The following is a 24,297-nucleotide window of genomic DNA, read 5'->3' as shown; positions in this document are numbered from 1 at the left end:
TGAAATGACAGTGTCTTGCAAAAGTATTCACCCCCCTTGGCTTTTTACCTATTTTGTTACATTACAGCCTTTAGTTCAATGTTTTTTTAATCTGAATTATATGTGATGGATCAGAACACAATAGTCTAAGTTGGTGAAGTAAAATTAGAAAAAAATATATATAAAACTATTTTTCAGAAATAAAAAACTGATAATTGGCATGTGCGTATGTATTCACCCCCTTTGCTATGAAGCCCATAAAAAGATCTGGTGCAACCAATTACCTTCGGAAGTCACATAATTAGTGAAATTATGTCCACCTGTGTGCAATCTAAGTGTCACATGATCTGTCATTACATATACACACCTTTTTGAAAGGCCCCTGAGGCTGCAACACCTAAGCAAGAGGCACCACTAACCAAACACAGTCATGAAGACCAAGGAACTCTCCAAACAAGTAAGGGACAATGTTGTTGAGAAGTACAAGTCAGGGTTAGGTTTTAAAAAAATATCCAAATCTTTGATGATCCCTAGGAGCACCATCATGGAAAGAACATGGCACAACAGCAAACCTGCCAAGAGACGGCCGCACACCAAAACTCACGGACCGGGCAAGGAGGGCATTAATCAGAGAGGCAGCACAGAGACCTAAGGTAACCGGACTGGAGGAGCTGCAGAGTTCCACAGCAGAGACTGGAGTATCTGTATATGGGATGACAATAAGCCGTACGCTCCATAGAGTTGGGCTTTATGGCAGAGTGGCCAGAAGAAAGCAATTACTTTATTTATTTTATTTTTATTTATTTCAGGTACTTATATAGCGCCGTCAATTTATGCAGCGCTTTACATATACATTGTACATTCACATCAGTCCCTACCCTCAAGGGGCTTACAATCTAAGGTCCCTAACTCACATTCATACATACTAGGGACAATTTAGACAGGATCCAATTAACCTACCAGCATGTCTTTGGAGTGTGGGAGGAAACCGGAGTACCCAGAGGAAACCCAAACTCCAAGCAGGTAGTGTCGTGTTTGGGATTCGAACCAGTGACCCTTCTTACTGCTAGGCGAGAGTGCTACCACTACACCACTGTGCCGCCCCTTTCAACAAAAAACAAAATGGCACGTTTTGAATTTGTGAAAATGCATGTGGGAGACTCCCAAAATGCATGGAGGAGGGTGCTCTGGTCTGATGAGACTAAAATTGAACTTTTTGGTCATCAAAGAAAATGCTTTGTCTGGTGCAAACCCAACACATCACATCACCCAAAGAACACCATCCCCAAAGTGAAACATGGTGGTGGCAGCATCATGCTGTGGGGATGTTTTTCAGCAGTCGGGAGTGGAAAACTGGTCAGAGTTGAAGTAAAGATGGATGGTGTTAAATACAGGGATATTCTTGAGCAAAACCTGTACCACTCTGTGTGTGATTTGAGACTAGGAGGGAGGTTCACCTTCCAGCAGGACAATAACCCCAAACACACTGCTAAAGCAACACTTGAGTGGTTTAAGGAGAAACATGTAAATGTGTTGGAATGGCCTAGTCAAAGCCCAGACCTCAATCCAATAGAAAATACTGTATGTGGCCAGACTTAAAGATTGCTTTTCACAAGTGCAAACCATCCAACTTGAAGGAGCTGGAGCAGTTTTGCAAAGAGGAATGGGCAAAAATCCCAGTGGTAAGATGTTGCAAGCTCATAGAGACTTATCCAAAATGACTTGGAGCTGTGATAGCCACAAAAGGTGGCTCTACAAAGTATTAACTTTAGAGGGGTGAAAAGTTATGCACATTGACTTTTTCTGGTAATTTGTCCTATTTGTTGTTTGCTTCACAATAAAAAAAACAAAAAAAAAAACATGTTCAAAGTTGTGGGCATGTTCTGTAAATTAAATGATGCAAATCCTCAAACAATCCATGTTAATTCCAGGTTGTGAGGCAACAAAACACGAAAAATGCCAAGGGGATGAATACTTTTGCAAGGCACTGTAAATATAAGGGGTAGTACAATGTGGATAACTACCCATAGGTGTAACCAGTGTGGTATACAGTGCTCATTGTGAGCAATTGAGAGAAAAAAAAAAAAAGAAAAAAAAAAAAAGAAGAAATTTGCATGTGCACTGATACCATCTAAAAGTACCTTTTGTGCCTATTTATGCATCCCTATACTCCCGCGGAGAGCCCCCCCTTTTATAGGGAGGGGTCTCCCCCAGGGACCGTACAGGGGCTACACAATCCAGAAAAAATAAATAAAAAATATATAACTCATATGTGCCCCACATTACCCTTCATCAGGGAAAACATCAATCTCTCACCAAAAAAAAATGAAAAATCCAAAAATGTATATATAAAATAAAAATTAAAAAAAGAGAAAAAATTGAGGTAGATAGATTTTGGGCAACTGGAAATCATTCAAAAAATCCGGAAGGTCTACAATGTCCCGAAATATTGTTTTTTGTCCCTTGTAATGTACTTTTATCTGGAAAGGGAATCCCCATCTATATGGTATCTTTTTTTCTAAGAGCTTCTAGGAGAGGTTTTACTGCTTTTCTCAAGATCAAAGTATATCTGGATAGATCTTGCAAAGGGATCACCTGTGCTCCATCGAAGTTTATAGTCCTTTGTAGGCATGCCGCAGCCATAATCTTTTCCTTGATATGGAAATAATGTATTCTACAGATTATATCTCTAGACTTCAAAGGGTCTAGGTTTTTAGGGCTTAATGCTCGATGCGCCCTACTACCTACATACATATATGGTGGGTAGGGATGAGCCGAACACCCCCCGGTTCGGTTCGCACCAGAACCCGCGAACGGACCGAAAGTTCGCACGAACGTTAGAACCCCATTGACGTCTATGGGACTCGAACGTTCGAAATCAAAAGTGCTCATTTTAAAGGCTAATTTGCATGGTATTGTCCTAAAAAGGGTTTGGGGACCCGGGTCCTACCCCAGGGGACATGTATCAATGCAAAAAAAACTTTTAAAAACGGCCGTTTTTTCGGGAGCAGTGATTTTAATGATGCTTAAAGTAAAAAAAAAAAAAGTGAAATATTCCTTTAAATATCGTACCTGGGGGGTGTCTATAGTATGCCTGTAAAGTGACGCGTGTTTCCCATGTTTAGAACAGTCCCTGCACCAAATGTCATTTTTAAAGGAAAAAATCTCATTTAAAACTGCTTGCGGGTTTAATGTCATGTCGGGTCATGGCAATATGGATGAAAATCAGTGAGACAAACGGCATGGGTACCCCCCAGTCCATTACCAGGCCCTTTGGGTCTTGTATGGATATTAAGGGGAACCCCGCACCCAAATTAAAATAAGGAAAGGTGTGGGGCCACCAGGCCCTATATACTCTGAACAGCAGTATACAGGCGGTGCAAACAAGACAGGGACTGTAGGTTTGTTGTTAAGTAGAATCTGTTTGTAATTTTGAACATTTTTAACGTGTTTAGCTCCAGCCAAAAAATCTTTTCTAAGCTTTTTGGAAAACATAGGGAAGGGTTATCACCCCTGTGACATTTGTTTTGCTGTCTTTCCTCCTCTTCAGAAGATTTCACCTTACTTTTTTGTCCCAATGAAAAATGTTTTTTGAAAATTTGGGTTTTTTTGTGGAACAAGGATTGGAAAGCATCAGTGGAAAGGAGAAATTGTTTTCCCATATTAACTCTTACAGGAGAGAATTTCCCTTCCTAGGGGTAGATTTCATCTCACTTCCTGTTGTCTCCTTCCGTTTGCAAGTAGGAGTCGTTTGTAAGTTAGATGTTTGAAAGTAGGGTCCTGCCCTATATACTCAGCAGAAATTTGGGCCTTAGGTGTTGCTGTGGCCACAACACTGTAAGCCCTCACAGGGCCCTGCTGTGAAATATTAGATCAAGAATTGTAATTACATGCCCCTGTTGAACAGGAGCTGAAAAATTAGGCCTTAGGCACTGGTGCTGGTGCCACAACACTGCAACCCCTCACAGACACTCTAGTTGGAACGCAGGAACGAGCCCTGCTGCAAAGTATTGCTTCAAAAATTGTAATTACACGCCCCTGTTAGACAGGGGCAGAAAAATTGGGCCTTAGGCACTGGTGCTGGTGCCACAACACTGCAACCCCTCACAGACACTCTAGTTGGAACGCAGGAACGAGCCCTGCTGCAAAGTATTGCATCAAAAACTGTAATTACACGCCCCTGTTAGACAGGGGCAGAAAAATTGGGCCTTAGGCACTGGTGCTGGTGCCACAACACTGCAACCCCTCACAGACACTCTAGTTGGAACGCAGGAACGAGCCCTGCTGCAAAGTATTGCATCAAAAATTGTAATTACACGCCCCTGTTAGACAGGGGCAGAAAAATTGGGCCTTAGGCACTGGTGCTGGTGCCACAACACTGCAACCCCTCACAGACACTCTAGTTGGAATGCAGGAACGAGCCCTGCTGCAAAGTATTACATCAAAAATTGTAATTACACGCCCCTGTTAAACAGGGGCTGAAAAATTGTGCCTTAGGCACTGGTGGTGGCGCCCAGAACCAAAAATGTTCTTACAAGCTATCAGCGTGATGATTGAGGAGGAAGAGGATAATTACTCAGGGATAGTCACTCAGCATCAGCATAGGCAGTCTTTGAAGGGATCTGAGATTTCAAAAAAAATTATTCGGTTACATCAGCATCAGGTGCTTGGTAGCTGGTGGTGATCCAAGACTCATTCATTTTTATGAAGGTCAGCCGATCGACCGAGTCGGTGGACAGACGCACCCTGTGATCGGTTACCATGCCTCCAGCAGCACTGAATGTGCGTTCCGAAAGAACGCTGGATGCAGGACAGGCCAGTAGCTCAATTGCATACTGTGCAAGCTCTGGCCAGTGATCCATCCTCAAGACCCAGTAACCCAGAGGATTTTCGGTGGGAAAGGTGTCCAAGTCTGATCTTGCCCCTAGGTATTCCTGCACCATGTAAAACAGACGCTGGCGATGGTTGCTGGAACCGATCATACCTTGGGGCTGCGGACCAAAAAATTGTCTGAACGCATCGGTCAGACGGCCACCTTCTCCACCGCTCCTTCTTTGACTGACCGAAGCCTCAGCAACACGTTGTCCAGAAACAGGAGTTTGTAACCTCCCAGTCTCTGGGAACGCGTTGCACAGACCTTTCTGCAAGGCCTCCCGAAGATGTTTCATCCTCTGCTCCCTCTGCGATGGCAAGATAAGGTCCGCAACCTTACCATTGTAACGTGGATCAAGGAGGGTTGCCAGCCAGTATTGGTCCTTCTCCTTGATACCACGAATACGAGGATCCTTACGCAGGCTTTGCAGGATCAGGGAGGCCATGCAGCGTAGGTTTGCTGAGGCATTCGGTCCGGAGTCCTCTGGGTCACTAAGAACGACATGGTCCGCAGCCACCTCCTCCCAGCCACGTACAAGTCCATGTGTTTCTTGGGACTGATCCCTTAAAGACTGCTGCTGATGCTGAGTGCCAGGCTCCACCTCCATACTGACACAATCTTCCTCCTCCTCCTCTTCCTCCTCGTCCTCTTCCTGTGTGATCGGCGGGCACGCAGGAACACTGTCTGGATAAAGGGGGCCTTGAGAGCTAAGGAAGTCCTCCTCTTCCTGCCTCTGTTCTGCCTCAAGTGCCCTGTCCATTATTCCACGCAGCGTGTGCTCCAACAGGTGGACAAGGGGGACAGTGTCACTGATGCATGCACTGTCACTGCTCACCATCCTCGTGGCCTCCTCGAATGGTGACAGGACAGTGCATGCATCCCTGATCATGGCCCACTGGCGTGGGGAAAAAAAAACAAGCTCCCCTGACCCTGTCCTGGTGCCATAGTCGCACAGGTACTCATTGATGGCCCTCTGCTGCGTGTGCAGCCGCTGCAGCATGGCCAACGTTGAGTTCCACCTGGTGGGCATGTCACAGATTAGGCGGTTCTTGGGCAGGTTAAACTCCTTTTGGAGGTCCGTCAGCTGAGCACTGGCATTATATGACCGGCGGAAATGCACACAGACTTTCCTGGCCTGCCTCAGGACATCCTGTAAGCCCGGGTACCTGCCCAAGAACCGCTGCACCACCAAGTTAAGGACGTGAGCCAAACAGGGCACATGGGTCATTTGTCCCTGTCGGAGGGCAGAGAGGAGGTTGGTGCCATTGTCGCAAACCACCATTCCTGCCTTAAGTTGGCGTGGCGTCAACCACCTCTGAACCTGCCCCTGCAGAGCTGACAGAACCTCTGCCCCAGTGTGGCTCCTGTCCCCCAAGCACACCAGCTCAAGCACCGCATGGCATCTTTTGGCCTGCGTACTTGCGTAGCCCCTTGAACGCCTACGGAGCACCGCTGGTTCCGAGGAAGAGGCCATGGAGGAAGAAGAAGAGGAGGGGGTGGAGGAGAGAGGTGTGTCACAATCAGCATTTTGGAGGCGTGGTGGTGGAACAACCTCCAACACTACTGCACCTTGTCCTGCATCCTTCCCAGCTGCCAGCAGAGTCACCCAATGCGCCGTGAAACTTAGGTAACGTCCCTGTCCATGCCTGCTGGACCATGAGTCAGCGGTAATATGCACCTTACCGCTGACCGCCCTGTCCAGCGAGGCATGGACATTGCCTTCCACATGCCGGTAGAGAGCCGGAATCGCCTTCCGTGAGAAAAAGTGGCGTTTGGGTACCTGCCACTGAGGAACCGCACATTCCACAAACTCACGGAAGGGGGCAGAGTCTACCAACTGAAAAGGCAGCAGTTGAAGTGCTAGCAATTTTGCCAAGCTAGCATTCAACCGCTGGGCATGTGGATGGCTGGGAGCAAACTTCTTTCGGCGGTGCAGCAGCTGGGGCAGGGAAATTTGCCTGGTACAATCTGACGTCGGTGTACCAAAAGCAGATTGCCCACAAGTACTTGGCTGTGACACACCTAATTCTACACCTTCATTCCTCTCACTGCAGGTCTCAGAGAGGACTGAAGGTCTAGTGGGGTTGGAAATCTCAGCTGATGAGGAGCAAGGAGAGATCCTCTTTGTTCTTTGGTGTGGGTCTTTTAGATACGCTTGCCAACGAACTGCATGGCAGGTCAACATATGTCTGGTCAAGCATGTGGTACCCAAGCGGGAGATGTTTTGGCCACGCGAGATACGCTTGAGACATATGTTGCAAATAGCAGCGGTGCGATCTGATGCACTCGTCTCAAAAAAGGCCCACACCAAAGAACTTTTTGAATAACGCGCAGAGACTGCAGCGCCCTGCACATGTGGAGCTTTGGGGTGTGATGCAGTCAATGTGCTGCCCTTAGGCTGGCCCCTGGAGGGCATCCTGCCTCGTTGGTGATGTGCCGCCGCCTCCTCCTCCTCCTCCTCCTCTCTCCTATCAGGCACCCACGTTGAGTCAGTGACCTCATCATCCCCTCCCTCCTCATCACTGGAGCAAACCTGGCAGTATGCTGCAGCAGGGGGAGCATGACTGCCAGATTGCTGTCCTTCTTGGGCACCCCCTCTGTCCGTGCTCATGTTACTGCCTTCATCGAGCTCAGTATCGTCATCAGAGCCTTCCAAACGCTGGGCATCCTCCTGGAGCATGTACCCAACACTGTGGTCAAACAGTTCGAGGGAATCCTCATGAGGACATGGTGGAGCTAGGGAAGGAGTCACTGATGACATTGAGCTGAGGGAAGAGGCCGCTGCTTTGCCAGACAAAGCACCCTGGGCATGGGTGAGAGAGGATGAGGAGGATGAGGACGGCTTGGTCATCCACTCGACCAAGTCTTCCGCATGTTGCGGCTCAACACGGCCAGCTGCCGAAAAAAAGGCCAAGCGTTTCCCATGGCCACGTGCTGATGAGGATGCACCGTCTCCACGACCAGCACTAGACACAGAGCCTGCTTGCCCTCTCTTATTGGCTTGTGACTGTCTGCCTCTCCTTCTTGGCCTTCCAGACATACTAATGGCCTGTAGCTGCACTAAGCTGGGATAGAACACCTGTAATTTTCTTCAGGTAGCTTTATATACTGTAACCAGACAAGCCTGCCTGTCAGTAGGAAGATAACAGGAACGGATCTAGCTGTACACTGTGAGCAGGACGCATTGTACTAAATGTAAATAGTCTAGCTGCCTGACCGTGGTACTAATAGGATCAAATAGAACACCTGTAATTTTCTTCAGGTAGCTTTATATACTGTAACCAGACAAGCCTGCCTGTCAGTAGGAAGATAACAGGAACGGATCTAGCTGAACACTGTGAGCAGGACGCACTGTACTAAATGTAAATAGTCTAGCTGCCTGACCGTGGTACTAATAGGATCAAATAGAACACCTGTAATTTTCTTCAGGTAGCTTTATATACTGTAACCAGACAAGCCTGCCTGTCAGTAGGAAGATAACAGGAACGGATCTAGCTGAACACTGTGAGCAGGACGCACTGCACTAAATGTAAATAGTCTAGAAGATAACAGGAACGGATCTAGCTGAACACTGTGAGCAGGACGCACTGCACTAAATGTAAATAGTCTAGAAGATAACAGGAACGGATCTAGCTGAACACTGTGAGCAGGACGCACTGCACTGAATGTAAATAGTCTAGAAGATAACAGGAACGGATCTAGCTGAACACTGTGAGCAGGACGCACTGCACTAAATGTAAATAGTCTAGAAGATAACAGGAACGGATCTAGCTGAACACTGTGAGCAGGACGCACTGCACTAAATGTAAATAGTCTAGAAGATAACAGGAACGGATCTAGCTGAACACTGTGAGCAGGACGCACTGCACTAAATGTAAATAGCAGGAACGGATCTAGCTGAACACTGTGAGCAGGACGCACTGCACTAAATGTAAATAGTCTAGAAGATAACAGGAACGGATCTAGCTGAACACTGTGAGCAGGACGCACTGCACTAAATGTAAATAGCAGGAACGGCTCTAGCTGAACACTGTGAGCAGGACGCACTGCACTAAATGTAAATAGCAGGAACGGATCTAGCTGAACACTGTGAGCAGGACGCACTGCACTAAAAGTAAATAACAGGAACGGATCTAGCTGAACACTGTGAGCAGGACGCACTGCACTAAATGTAAATAGTCTAGAAGATAACAGAAACGGATCTAGCTGAACACTGTGAGCAGGACGCACTGCACTAAATGTAAATAGCAGGAACGGATCTAGCTGAACACTGTGAGCAGGACGCACTGCACTAAATGTAAATAGCAGGAACGGATCTAGCTGAACACTGTGAGCAGGACGCACTGCACTAAATGTAAATAGCAGGAACGGATCTAGCTGAACACTGTGAGCAGGACGCACTGCACTAAATGTAAATAACAGGAACGGATCTAGCTGAACACTGTGAGCAGGACGCACTGCACTAAATGTAAATAGCAGGAACGGATCTAGCTGAACACTGTGAGCAGGACGCACTGCACTAAATGTAAATTGCAGGAACGGATCTAGCTGAACACTGTGAGCAGGACGCACTGCACTAAATGTAAATAGTCTAGAAGATAACAGGAACGGATCTAGCTGAACACTGTGAGCAGGACGCACTGCACTAAATGTAAATAGCAGGAACGGATCTAGCTGAACACTGTGAGCAGGACGCACTGCATTAAATGTAAATAGTCTAGATAGAAGATAACAGGAACGGATCTAGCTAAACTGAATACAGTGTATATATATATATGCAACACCTGGGATGCATATATATATACACAATACACTGTAAGTGCAGCTAACTGACTGACTGTTCTGCCTAATCTATCTAACTCAAATCAAATGACACTGTCTCTCTCTCTCTCTCTATCTCTCAGCACACCGGAACACACACTACACAGGGCTGCCGTGCAGGCGGCCTTATATAGTGTGGGGTGTGTACTAAATCCCCTGAGCCATAATTGGCCAAAGCCACCCTGGCTTTGGCCAATTACAGCTCTCTCTACTGACGGCGCTGTGATTGGCCAAGCATGCGGGTCATAGTGCATGCTTGGCCAATCATCAGCCAGCAATGCACTGCGATGCCGCAGTGAATTATGGGCCGTGACGCGCCACACGAATTTAGCGCGAACGGCCCATATCGTTCGCAATTCGGCGAACGGGCGAACGGCCGATGTTCGAGTCGAACATGGGTTCGACTCGAACACGAAGCTCATCCCTAATGGTGGGATTTCCCGAGACTTAGGCCCTTCTGGAAAGATGTCAGAACCCAGATAAAAAACCCAGACTCCCCATTGGAGTTTCTACTTCACGTGCCATCCACTCCTTTTAGCACCTACCATAAATCGTTTCTGCCACACCTTTTAAACGCTGCCCGGCACCTGATTCCCATATTTTGGAAATCGACTCATGTTCCTTAGTGATGATCTGATTGGGTCCGTCTGGTCAATGCTATTATGGCGGCGGAGGAGTGGGTGGGAAAGTGCAAGGACAGATATAACAAGTTCTATAGTATATGGGCCACTTGGATACATTATGCTTCTAATACGGTACAGGCACCATAATTTGTTGCCCCCAGGTTTATAGTTTAACATAATGCCTATGGGAATGAGACCTGCTTGCTATAGACCCCCGGATTCTTTATGCCAATATCATTTTTTTTAACTGCAGATATAGTGCTGACTCTTTATTGTTTTTGTCTATGTTCCCTCTCCCACCTTCTTTACCCCTCCCTCCCTTCTTATTCGGGATCATAATGGATACATTGTTCACAGCGTTGTTTATGATACGTGAGTACGCAATCCTGGCTTGGTACACTGGTTTGAAAGCACATCTCCCCCTGTTGTCTGGATATAAAATGATGAAGTCATATGATGTTGGCAACTCCTCTTTCACTTATTGTCTCCCTTTTGTTTTTCTCAATGTATGTTATATTGAAAATGTAAAATAAAGATTATATAAAAGCCCCTCTAACTTTTCAGCCATCTTCACTCCCAGCAGATCTGCACCTTCCCTATTTGGATGCAGTCCGTCCCTTATATAGAGCTGGTAACCGACTGAGAAGTTGCCCCAGTTCTACAGGAACCCAAACCCCTCCTTTCTACACCAGCTCCTCAGCCACTTGTTTACTTCCCTAATCTCCCTCTGCCTTTCTGGTGTGGCTTGAAGTACCAGTAGTATTCCTGAGAATACTACCTTGAAGGTCCTTTTCCTCAATTTAGCTCCTAAGTTCCTAAAATCGTTTATTTAGGACACTCCATCTACCTCTGACTTTGTCATTGTTATCAATGTGCACCATGACAGCCAGGTCTCCCCCCCCCCCCCCCCAGACCCGCGATGTGCCGAACCCGAGTGCCCGGTAGACAGCATACAGTTCGGCGCTTCAGGTCTTTGTGACAGATTGCCCTTCTGTCCTAAGAATTGAGTCCCCTACCACCAGAATTTGTTTTTACTTTCCCTTGGCTTTACTCCCGATCTCACTGGAGGAGTTATTCCCCTGGCAGCTAGGGGAGTCACTCAGCTCCAGCAGTGCTGGTCCCTGACTGGTTTCACCAATGTCAATCAATGGGGCGTACTTATTGGGATGTTCCAGCCCAGGACCGGCCTCCTTGACTCTTTCCCCTCTATCCTTCCTGACTGTCACCCATCTACTCTGCTTTGGTGCCTGCCCCTCTTTATCTCCACCCGCCTCTGTGCTGGCCCCTGCTGGCACCTGCCTGGTATGATCCCAACTTTCCTTTAGTATGGAGGGACTTCTCAGTGTTGACAGTTGCTTCCCTAGATTCAGAACCTGGGATTCCAGGGAAACAATGTGCTTACATTAGTATGCAGGGTTATACTCTGTCCAAATTAACTAACCGTAAAAAATAAATATGGAATAATTCAGCAGAAGGACAAGGTAGGAGTAAGCATATTTGGGAAGTTAGTAGAAGAGGTGGGGTGGATAAATCTATGGCGAGCTAGAAACCCAAATAATAGAGTATACTTGTGTGCGTCTATGGGGAAAGGTCACTCTCCTGATTAGATCTGGTGCTGGGTAATGATAAGACACTACCATTGGTGCAGTCCATTACATATCTTACCAGAGGAGTGTCAGATCATTTCCCACTGCTATTTAAACTGGCTGTAGGTTTAGGGGGAAGATGACCAGGATGGAAGATGCACCTTTATTGGTTATCGCAAATACAGTGTAATGATCGAACACCGGACCAGCTGAGAATGTTCCTGGAAGCCCATGGAGATTTACCAATGGATAGTAATTGTTGGGATGCACTCAAGTCATACCATAGGGGAACTTTGAGATCTACAATATCATATATTAACAAAATGAATACGAAAGAAGAGGAAGAACTAGCTGAAAAATGTGTGCAAGCAGAGAAAGAATATATAGGGGATCCATCAAGGAGTAATATAGAAAGGTGGGAGAAATGTATACAGCTGTATAAGATACAAGCCGAAGTTAATGCTAAAAGAAGATTTTTTTTCAGAAATCAGCAATTTTTTAACAAGGGAATCAAGCAAGTAAATTGATAGCCAATATGGTTAAACAACAATCAACATAATTTGCAGTATCTAAAGTTAGAAATAAAGCAGGGGAGTTGGTGTATGCGATGGATTAGATAATTAAATATTTCCATGAGTATTATGTCTCTATGTATCAGACAAGGCTAACTTGCACAGACAGGGAAATGGAGCAATATATGAATGAAATAGAAGATCCTAAATTAACATAAGAACAAGTTAGTATGATGGATAAGGAGATAACAAAAGAGGAAGTGCGGCATGCTGTGAGATTTTCACCATTAGGGAAATCAGCTGGCCCCGACGGGATTCCGTTGGAGGTGTATAATCAAAGCATAGATATTCTAGCACCAATTCTAACTACACTGAGCAAAATTATAAATGCAACACTTTTGTGTTTGCCCCTATTTATCATGAGCTGAACTTAAAGATCTACGACTTTTTCTATGTACACAAAAGGCCTATTTGTCTCATATATTGTTCACAAATATGTCTAAATCTGTGTTAGTGAGCACTTCTCCTTTGTCGAGATAATCCATCCACCTCACAGGTGTGGCATATCAAGATGGTGATTAGACAGCATGATTATTGCACGCAGAAGAAGAAGCGTGTCAGAGGTGATTGGTTTCTGTATTTGGACTCTCCATTAACTTTCAAGTCACTTACAAGCTTGTCCTTGATTCCCGGATTTATCATATGTGTTCCTCTCTCGGTGATGTATGACTTCAAGAATTTGAAAAACTGAGATAAAGAAAATAATATTTTGGAGTAAAAGGAAAATGCTTAAATCTATCCTATTATCTATTATCCACGACGGAGGAGAGCGGCTATCCCATTTGAATTGACTAGGTGGAACATCACAGCTGATAGCTGCTGCTGTTACAAGTGAGTGGAAATCAATATCCTACCTTAGTGTTTCTGATGAGGAAAAGTGGCTGACTTGGCGTTCTGGAGCGGATCGGGTGAAACATGGCTACAGTTTACTGTTGGTACCGGGTGAGTTTGACCTTTGTAATCTGGGGTCCTTCATATTCGGTAAGAGGCCATCTGGCTCCATTTAAATCTATTGTTTCTATCTGGATTTGAAGCATTTGATTAATCCTGCAGAGTTGAGAGGCGGCATTAAAAGTCTTCTTCATCACTAATTTGTTTCAATTCGTACACTTTTTTTGATACATCAAATATAAATATTTGTGTGGATTCTCAACTCTTAAGTTTTCACTTGGGCGTTTTTCCTTATCACTATATTCATCTAGTGGTGATTAATTTACTCACTCATTTTATTAATGTGTTGCACCTTTTTTATATATGGTCCACATATTGTGTTGTAATCGTTTTTGCGTTTTTCCTTTGTGTGTATATACAAATGAAAGAATACATACAAGAGTCACGTGCCCTGGCATCTTTGGATACGGCAGGGCATTTGACTCTGTTGAATGGTTGTATTTACAGAAATCACCGGAACAGTTTGGTTTTGGAGAAAGATTTAGAAAATGGATAGCCATAATCTATAGTCAATCTCATTCAACTCTTTTGGTGATTGGATTAATGTAATCCACGATAAGATTAGAGAGAGGGACAAGACAGGGATGTCCTCTATCTCCCCATCTTTTTGCTATAGACATAGAGACGCTTGCTTTGAGGTTTAGGAAATCAGAGGAATAAAAAGGAATAGTAATAGGAAATAGGAAGGTCATTGGTCTTTATGCGGATGATATAATACTGTATATGGGAGACACACAAAACTCCTTAATGAAAGCAATGAAGCTAATACAGTAAATAAGTTTGGTAAATATTCAGGATTAAAAAACAATTGGCAGAAATCTGTTTTAATACCACTTAGATATGATATACAGAGATGTGTGGAGCAATTTCCCTTGTTGAAGATAGTGGATTCATTTAAATATTTGGGTATTCAAATTACGTTCAATCCAGAGGAAGCGCTGGCAATGAATGTAAATCCTTTATTGTCCGGCCCTCGGGCCAATCGCAGCCCGCGTTCCGGTTTTGAACGGCCCGCCTGGTTATTTGGAGGCCACAAAAGATGTATATGCCTTGGAGGGGACAGAGAGGAGGCGGGACGAGCGTCGCACACACACACAGGAGAATTTCCTGATTACAGGCAGCCTCTGTAATAGGAAGTCGAGTCTCCCGTGCTGCCATTGGACAACTGTTCTGTCCATCAAAGGAGGCGGGACTTTCTATTAAAGAGGCCGCTGTGTAGACAGGAGATTGTCCTGTAGGTAATCTTTGGCACTTGTGAGTGTATTCCTGGCAATGGTGCTGCATTCCTGGCAATGGTGCTGCATTCCTGGCAATGGTGAGTGCATTCCAGGCAATGGTGAGTGCATTCCAGGCAATGGTGAGTGCATTCCTGGCAATGGTGCTGCATTCCTGGCAATGGTGCTGCATTCCTGGCAATGGTGAGTGCATTCCTGGCAATGGTGGTGCATTACTGGCAATGGTGCTGCATTCCTGGCAATGGTGAGTGCATTCCCGGCAATGGCGAGTGCATTCCTGGCAATGGTGGTGCATTCCTGGCAATGGTAAGTGCATTCCTGGCAATGGTGAGTGCATTCCTGGCAATGGTGCTGAATTCCTGGCAATGGTGAGTGCATTCCAGGCAATAGTGAGTGCATTCCAGGCAATGGTGAGTGCATTCCTGGCAATGGTGAGTGCATTCCAGGCAATGGTGAGTGCGTTCCAGGCAATGGTGAGTGCATTCCAGGCAATGGTGAGTGCATTCCTGGCAATGGTGCTGCATTCCTGGCAATGGTGAGTGCATTCCTGGCAATGGTGAGTGCATTCCTGGCAATGGTGCTGCATTCCTGGCAATGGTGAGTGCATTCCTGGCAATGGTGAGTGCATTCCTGGCAATGGTGCTGCATTCCTGGCAATGGTGAGTGCATTCCTGGCAATGGCAAGTGCATTCCCTGCAATGGTGGTGCATTCCTGACAATGTTAAGTGCATTCCTGGCAATGGTGAGTGCATTCCTGGCAATGGTGCTGCATTCCTGGCAATGGTGAGTGCATTCCTGGCAATGGTAAGTGCATTCCTGGCAATAGTGCTGCATTCCTGGCAATGGTGAGTGCATTCCTGGCAATGTGCTACATTCCTGGGAATGGTGAGTGCATTCCTGGCAATGTGCTACATTCCTGGCAATGATGAGTGCATTCCTGGCAATGGTGCTGCATTCCTGGCAATGGTGCTGCATTCCTGACAATGGTGCTGCATTCCTGGCAATGGTGGGTGCATTCCTGGCAATGGTGGGTGCATTCCTGGCAATGGTGGGTGCATTCCTGGCAATGGTGGGTGCTGCATTCCTAGCAATGATGGGTGCTGCATTCCTAGCAATGGTGAGGCTACATTAATGGCACTTGTGAGGCTGCAAATGGGCACTGACCCTTATTTTGCTTCACAGTTCTTTATTTACATTTTTTTTTTTCCTGAAACTTCCCTCTTAAAGTGAAGGTGTGTGTTATACGCCAAATAATATGCCCAAGCTCATCTCTTTACTCACACACAGCCACAAAGGCAAGATAATTCTTGTTGGGCAGTGTATTAGTGCTCGAACAAACACACTTAGACCAAATTTTAATGATTCAAAGAATGTCAGGCAAAATGGTCGCCCCTCACGCATGTTCACTTCATCAAATCTGGCCGTCTTTGAAAAAAGTTTGGACACCCCTGCTCTATTTGAACAATGTAAATGCAAGTTGAGAATATGGTCAGTGGCAGGAAGAATACATTTAATTAAGACAAGTAACAAGTGTTACCCAAATGTTTATATGTATTCTCACATTCTTCAGTAGTTGTACCAAAATCCATATTTAAAAAGTTAAACTTAAATTTATTTATAAAGTTAAATTTATAAAATTTATATGGGCTAATGGTAGATCCAAACTTAAAATAACAACATTACAACGGCTGAAAAATGAAGCAGGGATGGCACTTCCAGATATATATTTATATTACCTGGCAGGGCAGTTAAAACAGCTTCAGACATGGATAAGACAGGAAAAAGCAGGAGGAGTGGAAAAATACCTATTGGAAATACTCCAGGTAGAAGATTTAGTGGTAGGATTGGAGGCACAATCAGCGAGGTTACCTACAATTAAGATCCCCATGTTTACAATGGCACGAGTGGTGTGGAAAGAAGAGAATAGTGGGTTTTAGGGATATTACCCAGGAAGTTTCCATCTGGAATAATCCAGCATTTAAACAGCTGAGAGGAAATCCAGATGGAAGCTTCTGGAAACAGAAAGGTGTGATCGTATTAGAGCAGTTGTATGAACACGGAACTATGTGAACATTTGAATACTTGAATAAACAACATGATATAGCACATAAACATTTTTATAAATATTTAAAATTAACACATGCCTTGCAGGCACAATTTGGCAAGCAGAATCTTAAGATATCAAAATACCCCCCTTGTAGGAAATCTGAGGTCACAGGGGCAGAAGGGACTGATATCAATATTATACTCATTTCGATTACAAGCTAAAGTAGGTAGAGACCATTGAAAGTAGGAGACAAATAGCAGGTTTTGATCCCAGAAATGACAGATAAGAAATGGGAGGAAATATGTTCCTCGGATTTGTTGGTATCGCCAATAGATAATAACAAGATGACACAATTGTATATAATGCACCAGATATATCTTAGCCCTATTAGACTATATAAAATGTGTAGAAGGCCAACATCAGAATGTTTGTGATGTCATCAGGATGAGACCGATTTCTGCCATTTGATTTGGTCATGTAGGGAGGTAATGGGATATTGGAGTCAAGTAATAAAAAAATTATCTGAAATGATTAAAAGACCGGTGCCTTGTACCCCTGAAGTATGCATGTTAGGGGTGTTGAATGATGAAGAATGGTCAAGACATGTAAAGATCTTTTTGCAAAGAACACTTTTTCAGGCTCGAAAGCAAATTGCAAAGAGATGGGTACAAGTTATAACTTCTTCTATCAGAGAGTGGATGAATGCAGTTAACCATATCATAGCATATGAAAATTATGTATCAAAATAGGGGAAACCTACAGAATTATCTGAAAATTTGGAGTAAATGGTTTAGTATGGAAGGGACTAATGAGAGATAGCGTATATGAACAGAATAATTAATGTAGAAAATTGTGAATGTCATTTTTATTATTATGTATGGTTTTTATATGCAATAAAGAGTATGCGAAAAAAAAATCTGAAAAGTGTGGCATGCATTTGTATTCAGCCCCTTTTTACTCTGATACCCCTAACTAAAATCTAGTGGAACCAATTGCCTTCAGAAGTCACCCAATTAGTAAATAGAGTCCACCTGTGTGTAATTTAATCTCAGCTGTTCTGTGAAGCCCTCAGAGGTGTGTTAGAGAACCTTAGTGAACAAAGAGCATCACAAAGGCCAAGTAACACATCAGAAGCAGGGTTAGGTTATAAAAAAATATCCCAAGCTTTGAACATCTCACAGAGCACTGTTCAATCCATCATCCAAAAATGGAAAGCGTATGGCACAACTGCAAATCTACCAATACATGGCCGTCCACCTAAACTGACAGGCTGGGGAAGGAGAGCATTAAAGTGATTGTAAGGGTATTTTTTTATTTTTAAATAACAAATATGTCATACTTACCTCCACTGTGCAGCTCGTTTTGCACAGAGTGGCCCCGAACCTGCTCTTCTGGGGTCCGCCGGCGGCTCTCACAGCTCCTCCCCTCATCTGATAACCCCCTCGGAGAAGCGCTTCGGGGGTTACCTTGCGGGACACAGAATGCCGGACTCAGCCCCGCCCCTGGCGCCTGCGTCATTGGATTTGATTGACAGCAGCGGGAGCCAATGGCTGCACTACTATCAATCTATCCAATCAAGAGCCGTGAGCCTGTGGAGAAGGAGCCAGCGTGTCCCTGCCGACTGAGTGAAGGAGTTCAGGTAAGTAAAATGGGGGGGCTAGGGGGACGGTGACTGCCAGGTGTTTTATCACCTTAATGCATAAGATGCATTAAGGTGAACAAACACGTACCTTTACAACCCCTTTAAATCAGAGAAGCAGCCAAGAGGCCTATGGTAACTCTGGAGGAGCTGCAGAGATCCACAGCTCAGGTGGGAGAATCTGTCCACAGGTCAACTATTAGTCGTGCAAGGCTGAAAGTAAGCCATAAGAAGTCCTGTTTGCAGTTTGCGAGAAGCCATGTGGAGGACACAGCAAACATATGAAAAAAGGTGCTCTGGTCAGATGAGACCAACATCTTACTTTTTGGCCTAAAAGAAAAACTCTATGTGTGATGGAAAAGTAACACTGCTTATCACCCTGAACACACCATCCTCACTGTGAAACATGTTGGTGGCAGCATCATGTTGTGGGGATGCTTTTCTTCAGTAGGGACAGGGAAGCTGGTCAGAGTTGATGGGAAGATGGAGTCAAATACAGGGCAATCATAGAAGAAAACCAGTTAGAGTCTGTAGAAGACTTGAGACTAGGGCGGAGGTTCACCTTCCAGCAGGACAATGACCCTAAACATACAGCCTGATCTACAATGGAATGGTTTAGATCAAAAGCATATTCATTTGTTAGAACAGCCCAGTCAAAGTCCAGAGGTACCTCGAAGCCCACAGCCCCTCCAACAGACATCAGAAGTTGTTGGATGGGGGGCCTGAGGAGGACAGGGAGAGACCTGCGGCAGACCAACCCAGAAAACCTGGAGTGCTGAGGAGACAAAACATGTAAGTAAAAACCAAGAAAAAAAGCACATCAATAAAACAAAACAAATAAAGAACAGAGCGCCCAACGGGCGAGTGGATAACACTAATATCAACGTAACAAGGGTTACTCCGCGACCAGCCAGCCCAAAAAGGTGGAAGTGACCCAAGCACCGCAGATGTCCCCGTCCGGGGAGTGCAACTCCCAGGAGTTCACCTATGGGGTGTGAGTGGGGAGGCATCAGGTCAGTCAGGTAGCACAACTAAAATTTGGGTGTGCATGCGAATAAACTGCAGCAGCAACAACAATGCTAAAAATAGGAAAGAAAGAAGAAAGTCAACAGGATCCGGTATAGGCATTTAATGTACAGCCAAGGAAGAAGAAGGTCTCTGCTCGGCAGAGACAGCGTGGTCATTGCGGGGCTTGTTTCGGCGCCTGCAACAGGCTGGCTGCCATGGCTCTGGAGGAGCTGGTACTGGAATCTCTGAGGAAGTGCACAATTCCGGAATATCCACCACAGGCAGGCCAAGACGGAAAAGAAATGGGGCAAATCCAATTTGTTTTGCAGGGTAACCTGTTGACCGCCTTTAGTGACAGAGAGGCTGAAGGGGAATCCCCAGCAGTAGATCAGATCAGCCTCCTGCAGGACTTCCAGCAAAAGTTTAAGGGCTCTACGCTGCATCAATGTGCGTCTGGAAAGATCCGGAAATAGGGACAACTTAGCTCCATCAAAGTCCAAGTGGTGGACCCCCTGAACTTGTTACATGATACATTCCTTTAGGGAATATTTGTGCAGCTTACAGATAATGTCTCAAGGTTTATCCGGATCATCTGAGGGGGGCCAGAGGGCTCTATGGGCTCGATCGATTTCTATGTGATCGGGTGCTTCTCTGCCCAAGATCTGTTTGAACACCTCCTGAAGGGTTGGAATTATGTCCCTGGGTGCTGTAGCCTCTGGCAGGCCTCTTATGCGAATGTTAAATCTGCGGCTTTGATTTTCTACATCATCAAGTTGGTCGAGCAAAGAATCAATTCTTTGATCTTGCATTTTGCAGTGTGTCTGCAGGGCTTGTAAGGTAGGGGTGATGTCCGCCACTGACGCCTCCAAAGCCTCCACTCTAGCCCCAATGTGAGCTGTTTCAGCTTTCAGGTCCTCAATGTCCTTTCTGAGGGCTTTCTCCATCTGGGCCATAAAGCACTCTAGATCAGCCCTAGTGGGGAGGGCTAGACTATGGGACCACAGGTCTCCAACCTCCAGGGCCTCTCTTATATTCATGTGCCCAGCATATGTGCTGTGGGGGCCCCAGGAAGTAGATGAGTGAGGCATGGACGATCCTGCTATGGTGTTGTAAGGGGACCCATGTGTAACCCCACCTCTTCCCTCCCGGGTTTCATGCACATCCAGACTGCTGGAGAGGCTGCCATGGGAGCCCAGTGGAGAGAGGGTGGGACGGATGGCAGCCGCGATGAGGGGATCGGAGATGCCGCACGTGCCCGGCGCCATCTTGGATCGAGACTCATGCTTCCGGCCTCCACTGGTAAAGTGGCTTCTGAGGAGCTAAACGGAGCCCAGGGGTCCTCCTGGGCTGCAGGGATTGCTTCCGTTTTGATGGAATCCTGTCCAGTGGGTGAGAGCTCTGTCGGCTGCTGCAGAAGCTGATATTAGGAGCAGGTCAGACAGAGCTCAGCTCACACACGTCCGCTCTCTCCCATGCCACGGCCAAAGCCCTAGAAGGGCTTTTTAAACTAGGCGACGGGGGAGGGTCTAGAGGTAGAGATAGTCAGTGTGGAACATATTCCGGAGGGTAGTACTGGGGGCATTAGTGGTAGGTTGACTAAAGCACCTAAACCCGAGGTAAGTATAGTATTTGAAACCCCAGAGCACCCAATAAGGAGATAGTATGCAACCGGTCTAAACTCCGTACCATGTTCATCAATGCCAGGAGTCTGAAGGAAAAGATGGGAGAACTATAACTACTGTATAACTACTGAATTACAGAGACTTGGTTCGACAGCTCTCACGATTGGCTGGCAACCATTCAAGGGTATTCTCTATATTGCAGGGGATAGAGGGGGTAAAAAAGGGGGAGGGGTATGCTTGTATATCAAAATTGATGTACAAGTGAATGTGCGAGATGACATCACTAAGGGAGCAAGAGAGGAGGTGGAATACTTTATGGGTAGAGCTACAAAGGGAGGAAACTAGGGGGAAGTAATACTGGGAGTGTGCTCTAGGCCCCCTAACCAAAGGGAGGAGGCGGGGGCAGGCCTCCTATCACAATCTGGATTAGCGGCAAGAATGGGAAGTGTCATTATAATAGGGGATTTTAATTATCCGGACCTAGACTGGGTGGAAGGAACCGTGCATTCATCTAAGGCTCGCCAGTTCCTAAATGTCTTGCAGGACAATTTCATGGGTCAGATGGTAAATGCACCGACTAGAAACAAAGAGTTACTGGACCTACTAATTACCAACAATACAGACCTGATCACGGATGTGGAAATACGGGGCAATTTAGGAAACAGCTATCACAAGTCAATTAGTTTTAGTATAAATCTCACAAAAAGAAACATAAGGGGAATACAAAAACACTGAATTTAAAAAAATAGAGCCAACTTCCCTAAACTACGATCCTTGCTAGAAGATAACAATTGGGATAAAAACTTAGGAACAAAGAACACGGAAGAAAATGGGTATGCTTTAAGAGCATATTAAATAAGGGCATTAGCCAGTGCATCCCAATGGGAAATAAATTTAAAAGAGCTAATAAAAGTCGCGAGTGGCTTAACTCCAACGTAAAAATGCATATAAAAGCAAAGGAGAAGGCCTTAAAAAAATACAAGGCTAAGGGATCATCATCATTTCAACTTTACAAAGAATGCAATAAGAAATGTAAGGGTGCAATCAGGGCAGCTAAGATAGAACACGAAAGGCACATAGCGGAGGAGAGTAAAATAATCCCAAGAAATTCTTTAAGTACATAAATAGTAAGAAAGGGAGGTCAGATCATATTGATCCCATAAAGAATGATGAAGGGAATCTGGTTACTAAGGATGGAGAGATAGCAAAGGTATTGAATTTATTCTTCTCTTCAGTCTTCACAAGGTAATTGGGGGGCTTCAGTAACCAAAACTGCAATGTTTATCCTCATGACATGTCACAAGAAGCACCCTCATGGCTAACAGAGGACAGAATTAGAATTAGACTTGAAAAACTTAACATTAATAAGTCAGATGGCTTGCACCTGAGGGTCCTTAAGGAACTCAGTCAAGTAAGTGCCAGACCATTGTTTCTAATTTTTACGAACAGTCTTCTGACTGGAATGGTACCAGCTGATTGGAGAAAAGCCAATGTATATATAAGATTTTAGTGATGACAACAGTATCATTAGCAGTAATCAGCATGGATTCATGAAGAATCGTTTTTGCCAAACTAATTTATTAACCTTCTAAGAGGAGGTGAGCTGCCATCTAGATAAAGGAAGGCCCATATATGTGGTGTATCTGGATTTTGCAAAAGCATATGATACAGTTCCCCATAAACATTTAGTGTACAAAGTAAGTTCCGTTGGCATGGACCGTAGGGTGAGTACATGAATTGAAAACGGGCTACAGGGGCGAGTTCAGAGGGTAGTGATAAAGGGGGAGTACTTCGTATAGTCCAAGAGGAAAGTGGGGTCCCCTAGGGTTCTGTCCTGGGACCAATCCTATTTAATCTATTCATAAATGACCTGGAGGATGGGATAAACAGCTCAATCTCGGTATTTGTGGACAATACTAAGCTAAGCAGGGCATTAACTTTTTAGTTGGATGTGGAAACCTTTCAAGAAGATCTGAACAAATTAATGGGATGGGCAACCACATGGCAAATGAGGTTTAACCTCCCTGGCGGTATTCCCGAGTGTGGCTCGGGGTGAATTTTCAGCACCAAAAGCGGTAACCCCGAGCCACGCTCGGGATCGCATCGCAGGATCCAGGCAAAGTTACTTACCTTGTCCCCAAGATCCTGCGATGTCCTCCTGGTGTGTGCGCGAGGCTGTGTCCTCTGCCGGATCTATCACAGTGCCGAGCTCCATTCCCTGCAAGCGTTGCGACGCATGGGGACGGAGCACGGCACCAAATTCAAAAAGTGAAAAACACATTACACACACAGTACACTGTAATCTTACAGATTACATTACTATAACAAATTATTTCACCTCCCTTTTGTCCCTAGTGGTTTGTCCAGTGCCCTGCATGCAGTTTTATATTATAAATACTGTTTGTACTATTGCGATTTTTTTTTTTTTAACAAAAATATGTAGAAAAATATATATCGTCCTAAACTGATAAATAAATTAGTTTTATATATATATATATATATATATATATATATATATATATATATATTTTTTTTTTTTTTTTGGATATGTATTATAGCAAAAAGTAAAAAAAAAAAAAAAAAAAAAAAAATTTCAAAATTGTCGCTCTTTTTTTTGTTTATAGTGCAAAAAATAAAACCCACAGAGGTGATCAAATACTACCAAGAGAAAGATCTATTTGTGGGAAAAAAAGGACGTCAATTTTGTTTGGGTACAACGTCGCACTATCGCGCAACTGTCAGTTAAAATGATGCAGTGCCGTATCGCAAAAAATGGTCTGGTCATTAAGGGGGTAAAACCTTCCGGGGCTGAAGTGGTAAAGCTGCGCAGGGGGTTTTTCACTGTCAGGGAGGTGATGTCAGCAGGAAATATTGATAGTTTAAAAGACTCTTGGATGTGCATCTTAGTGAACAAAATATAGAGGAATATGGGAAATGATTATCGATGAAACCTATGAAATTATGATACCAAAATTATTGGGTGCTGTAAGTTGCCCCTATTTCTTCTTGCCAGAGGCTGCCATTTTGCTGAAGCCCTGAGCCCCTGAGCAGCAGTAAATCTTTAGGCTCTCAACATATTAGCCTCTAGTGCAGTGATGGTGAACCTTGGCACCCCAGATGTTTTGGAAATACATTTCCCATGATGCTCTTGCACTCTACAGTGTAATTGAGCATCATGGGAAATGTAGTTCCAAAACATCTGGGGTGCCAAGGTTCGCCATCACTGCTCTAGTGGCAGCACAGTGCCTAAAAATAAAGAGCAACTGAGCATGTGCAAAGGATGGTGAGACAGTGTATTGCTGGATTTTAAACCGAATAAGCACTTAATAAGCCTGAAGTGA

This window comes from Aquarana catesbeiana, linkage group LG01 (assembly GCF_042186555.1).
Source record: "Aquarana catesbeiana isolate 2022-GZ linkage group LG01, ASM4218655v1, whole genome shotgun sequence".
Taxonomy (NCBI): Eukaryota; Metazoa; Chordata; class Amphibia; order Anura; family Ranidae; genus Aquarana; species Aquarana catesbeiana.
Note: the sequence above shows the minus strand (reverse complement) of the source record.